This window comes from Miscanthus floridulus, unplaced genomic scaffold, assembly GCF_019320115.1.
Source record: "Miscanthus floridulus cultivar M001 unplaced genomic scaffold, ASM1932011v1 fs_2_2_3, whole genome shotgun sequence".
In the NCBI taxonomy this organism is placed as follows: Eukaryota; Viridiplantae; Streptophyta; class Magnoliopsida; order Poales; family Poaceae; genus Miscanthus; species Miscanthus floridulus.
In genome coordinates, this window is record NW_027096542.1 from 45,823 (window position 1) to 51,962 (window position 6,140).

Sequence of the window (6,140 nt, forward strand, 5' to 3'; positions counted from 1 at the left end):
TACTATTGGCCGACTATTCTTGAAGATTGTTTTAAATATTTTAAAGGATGTCAGGGGTGTCAAAAGTTTGGTAATGTTTAAAGAGCGCCTGCATCGGCTATGAACCCTATAATTAAACCTTGGCCGTTCCGGAGATGGGCTATCGATCTCATCGGTCAGATTTATCCGCCATCGAGCAAAGGACATAAATTTATTCTGGTTGCTACCGATTATTTCACAAAATGGGTTGAGGCAATTCCTTTAAAAAAGGTGACATCGGCTAATATGATCGATTTTGTGAAAGAGCATATTGTTTACCGATTTGGTATTCCTCAAACTATCACTACCGATTAGGGTACTATGTTTACATCGGGAGAATTTGATGAGTTTGCTATAGGTATGGGAATTAAAGTTTTAAATTCTTCTCCATATTATGCTCAAGCTAATGGTCAGGCTGAGGCTTCTAACAAAGGGATCATCAAACTCATTAAGCGCAAAATTAAAGAAAATCCTAAGAGGTGGCATACAGTATTAAATGAAGCCGTGTGGTCATATCGGATGTCATGTCATGGTGCAACCAAAGTAATGCCTTATCAGTTAGTATATGGACACGACGTAGTATTACCTTGGGAAATTAAAAATGGCTCTAGGCGAATACGTTCTCAAAATCAGCTGACAGCCGATGATTATGATACTCTTATGAAGGATGAGTTGGAAGATGTGGCGGGTCATCGGTTAAGGGCTTTAGTTAGTATCGAAGAAAATAAGAAAAGAGTAGCCAGATGGTATGACAAGAAGGTGAAGGTAAAGGAGTTTGCCGATGGAGATCTGGTCTGGAAATTGATTTTACCGATTAGAACTAAAAGTTCAAAGTTTGGAAAGTGGTCTCCTAATTGGGAAGGTCCATATCGGATAAATCAGTCTGTTCCTGGTAACGCATATATTCTAGAAACCCTCGAAGGGGTTGTGTTTCCCAGAGCATTAAATGGAAAATATTTAAAGAAATATTACCCTAGTATCTGGATGGATGCATAAAAGTATAAGTGCCGATAACAGTCCTATCGGCTAGAATTATACAAGGATGTCAATCTCTCATAAAGTGCCGATGCAATAGACAAGATTTACATGTTTAACAAGGATTGGATAGCCAATATCGCACGCAGGCAAATCTGGTCGGCTTCCTTCATTTCTTTGATGTCTTCATCGGCAGCACCCTCCACAGGCTTGAGTTTTTTCTTCATGGCCAAGGCTTTGCGAGCCTGGATGTCTCTTTCTTGCTGAAGGGCCTTGATGGCATTGGGTAGCTGGCTTTCTTCTTGTTGGGCATGAGTTAAGGCTGCCTCGACTTCTTTCAATTCAGCCAATAGAGCCATCCTCTTTGCCGATAAATCTAAGATTTTCTGCTTAAGTTCAGCGCCCGAAGTTTGCAAGTTGCCGATGCCCTTGTGCTTCTCATCGGCAATCTGTTTCAATTGTAGCATCTCTTCTTTGAGTTGAGCCTAAGCTGCTCTATCGGCAATGCGTTGAGCAGCCCGTTGATATTGCAGTTGGCGGCTTTCTAAATGGGCTGCTGGGAAGAGTACTTCTTCAACATCGGCAGGGACCTGGCCACGGATTGTTTTGAAAATTGCCTTTGCGGGGTCCGAGTCATCTACCAGTTGGGCGGTATCCTGCTGTAACAAGTTCAGGAGAGCTTCCAACTTAGACTTAATTTCTACCGATATTGTTCCCAGTGCAAGGGAAGAACTTGTTTCCTCTCCATCATCGTCAGAAACGTCAATGGCAAAGGAAAATAGGCTGTTTGGGGAGTCTTGTTCCTGAGAAAAAGAAAAAGAGGTCAGTTAAGGATAAGTATGAATATTATAAATCGACTAGGTCAATCGGCTTACCTGTTTCAAGGCAATTTCCTGTACTTGGCTGGAGGAAGCAGCCTGGAGTATGCCGTGTGGAGGATCGGCTGAGCTTGTCGATGGGATATCCTCTGTGGCCTCATCGGTGGTTGGCTCTTGGGGTATGATGACCGATGGTATGTCCTGTACAGGAGGATTAACTGCTTGCTCAGTTGCATCAACTGATTCTAGCCGGATTGTAGACATTGGGGCAGATATGGGGATCGGCATGGACTTCTGTCGTTTTGGCTGTGCCTCGGCATCTGTTAAGGCTTTGCGCTTTGCTTGGGCCTCAGCAACGGTTGGCTGGGGGGCATCGGCACTTGTTGGTTGTGGAGCTTGGACATCTGGTACGCTTGCCGATGTACCCATTTGTTGCTGCAAAACAAGTGTAAGGTATGATATTTAATAGATAAAATGTAAAATCAAAGGAATACGTCTGAAGGTTTGTCAGAAGTAGTGGTGCTTGATGTCGGAGGAATTGCCGATGACGATCCAGCAGCGGCTCTTACACCCTGATGATTAATGTTAATACAGTTTGTGATCGGCATGAGTAGAAATAAACAGGGTTGTTACCTTGAATGCCTTGATCAGGGTTGTAGCAGCAGCCAATGGAGTGGCCCTAGCTGTAGCCAATTTGGACTTGGAGGTGATGGTCTTGGCACGGGTCTTCTGGTGGGTCAAAGCAGCTAAGGTGGGGGCATTGTAGCCGATCGGTGATATCGGGGAAACAGGCCGAAAATCGAAGGGTTTTCCACTTTTGCTCATAGATGGTGCTGGGTTGTTAACCTGTCACGAGAAAGTTAGTTACCGATATATGAAAGGAAAAAGCAGAAGGGAGTTAAAAGAAACTTACTGCGTCATCGGGAATGGCGTATTCAGGGTCAATCATGTGCCGATATGTGTGAGCAGATGTTGCAAACAGTTGTTCCCTCCACTCTCGCCACCATTGCTTATATGATTCGGTGATGAAAGATACTGGCGTCTAGACGGATATATCGACATCTGTAGTATCGGCATCGGGGGAGAGTCGCACTACCCTGCTCCAATATGTTCCGCAGGTGATTGTTTCTCTGGGTTTGATCACATCGGCAAAACAAAGTTTGATTGGCAGTTGCCCAAAAGCCAATTGACGGGATACTACCGATGGGTTGTAAAATTCATACGTGATATTGGTGTTTTTCCCGCTACCAAATATGTTTACTGGGATTGCCCTGGGAGTAATGATGGCCATCATGAGTTCATTATCCTGATTCAAAGTGTCATCGGCAAAGTTGAAAAGAAGGGGGAATCTGTTTTCTTCGTCAATATAAGGTACCCAGGCCCTATGATCACGAGAAAGGCCATTGTAGAAGCTTTGGAAGAATCTGCCGATCTGGTCTTCATTGGCCTCTGTTCTAGGAATCCAGGGAGGACAATTATGGCTTCACCAAAATTGAGGGGTGAGCGTGTTGCCGATTCCTCGTCCCCAAGCACGTGGTCTTCAGCAATTTCTCATAGGAATTGTTGGGCAAAGAAGTCCCATTGCAAACGTTTGTGCATATGGGCATTCAGCCACATGTTGATAAACCACCACGGGCCTCCTAAGTTGCCGATGGGTTCGCCAAGCAAAAGTTTCTGAGACACTTGATGAAGAAGATGATAAGTGGAGCTCAGAAGGTATCGGCCAAGAGGGAACCTTACACCATTAGCCAAGAGTTTAGCCGCGGGGAGGAAGGCGTTGGTTGGTCCTACTGATCGACCACAGAAGATAAATTTTTCTAGCCACATATTCAAGAATGTGGCATGTTCCCTCTAGTTAACTGTCCCAGTTCTCTGGCATTCTTGAATGTATCCCGTCCAACCGCCGATGTTGCGGGTATTCACCCTATATTCAGATTTTCTGCCATAGATGGAGCCTTCATCGGCAGTTGAAATGTCCAAGCCAGTAAGCATGTAGACATCGGCAAGTGTGGGAGTAGCTGGGCCATGTCCAAACATAAAAGTGTTTGTTGTGTCTGACCAGAAGTAAGCAGCTGCAATCATCATTGACTCGTTCTTTTGCATATCGGCAATGGATAGCCTAATGCATTGGTCTAGCTTCCGTTCTGCCCAGTGTACTTGCATTGACCTATTGACCCTCAAGTACCAATCTTTCCACCCTTTGGTGGTTTTGGGCCAAGATCGGAATGTATCTTTCCATAAATTCAGAGAGAAATTTTGGGCTCTAAAAGGGATTCTGTTAACCTCTGCATTAATCAGATCAGTTGGATCTGGGTTGCCCATTGGTCCTAGGCATTGGACATGCGGCTGATCGGTTGGAATAACTAATTTGTTGCGCAGTTCCTAAGTTTGGAGGATCCGAAGAACAAAAGAAAAGAGAAAAAATTACCAATTGTATGAACTCGCAAAGACTAGAGGAATCGAGGTAAAAGGTAATGGAAGTGGAACGAACCGCAGGGACGTCGAAGTTGATTGCCATTATCTTGAGGTAGATGGGGGCACGAGCCGGAGACTCGAGGTTGACGCTGGAGAAAAGTTCTTGTTGGTTGAGGTCGCGCAGTTGTTCGTCGGAGTCGCCGCCGGAAAGAGAGAATGTCAAAGATTGGAGTCTGAGGGTAGAAGACGAGCGTTCCGGAGAAATCTATTTATAAGCCGCTTGGAGTAGGGGTATTCTGGACTTATCTCTATGCCGCGCGCATGTAGGTCGAGGTGGTTCAGATGGATATGGTAACTGTTCACACGATAATCAAGGGATTGTACAGATGATTTGATGGCAAGTAATCATGACTTGGAAGAGATCTCGGTACAGGATATTTTAATTCTGAAAATGGTGGCATTATTATGTTAGGATCTTGCCGATGGATTATTGTTTCGGTATCTTAACCATAATCAGGGCAAGAGTGGTTGACAATTGTGCGATATTTACTGAGGTGCGTGAATCGGGATTAGATTTGATTAGATTTGATAACAGATCAAGTTTTAGCTTGAAGGATGAGTTACGGTAATTGGGCGAAGGCAAATGTTATCTGGAGTAAATTTCAGAGCATTAATGGTTTTATACTCTGAAATTGGGGGGCATGTGTTGACACCGTTTTTTGCACGTGTCAAAATGATCAGAGTGGGCTAATCGGCAGGAGGAAAGTTACTGTATACGCTGACAGCCGATGAAAATCAGCTTGTAAAGATGGTTGCCGATGAATGGTGATGATCGATGGAAAGGTTGATTTAGATTCGGGCGTTGCCGATAAGGTTGGAGATGTTATTGTCGATGCCGATGAAGGAAGGCTTGAAGACTACTGCCGATGAAATAGGAAGTATGCCGATGGAAAGGAGGTCGGTGAGATTTCCATCGTAATTGAGGTGGATAGGGAAATAGATAGGAGTTGATTTCCTTTTCTATATTTGTTAGAGTATGATTCATGTAAGAGTCACGTGTTTCCTTAGATATGGACTTGGTGTCCTAGTTGTATTTGGTTATGTCTCTTTAGATCAGGGTATAAATATAGATTGAGGGGCAATGTAATAAATAATCAATCAATATCAAAACTAATTTTTACTCCTATTTGCATCTACTTACTTTTCGGCGACTTCGTCAATTTGCATATTTTTCCTTTTTACGAGTTCTCATTGATTCGGCGAGTTGCATAGCTTCAGTGCGACCTTCGGCGATTCTCGAGTTCCGTGTGAGTACCTCTTGGCCATGACTTCCGGGCGTATCGCTGTTGTCAGGACCAAAGTGCTCGTATCTTCATCCTTGTCGATTAACAGGTCAAATCGACTGGCACGCTTTGGATATCGATTCGGGTATTAGCCCTTTGTGTTTGCAGATCCACTTTTGCATCAACAGTTCGGTCACTATTTCTCAGTGACTATCTCCTCCTTTATTTCACCAACTTCTGCACCCTTGCTCAAATGTGCCAACCACCAAGTGTATCACCTTGTGCATGTGTGTTAGCATATTTTCACAAATGTTTTCAAGGGTGTTAGCACTCCACTAGATCCTAAATGCATGTGCAATGAGTTAGAGCATCTAGTGGCACTTTGATAACCACATTTCGATACGAGTTTCACCCCTCTTAATAGTACGGCTATCGATTCTAAATGTGATTACACTCTCTAAGTGTCTCGATCACCAAACCAAAAAGCTCCTATCAATTTCACTTTTGCCTTGAGCTTTTTGTTTTTCTCTTTCTTCTTTTCTAAGTCCAAGCACTTGATCATTGCCATGGCATCACCATCATCATGTCATGATCTTCATTTGCTTCACCACTTGGAGTAGTGCTACCTATC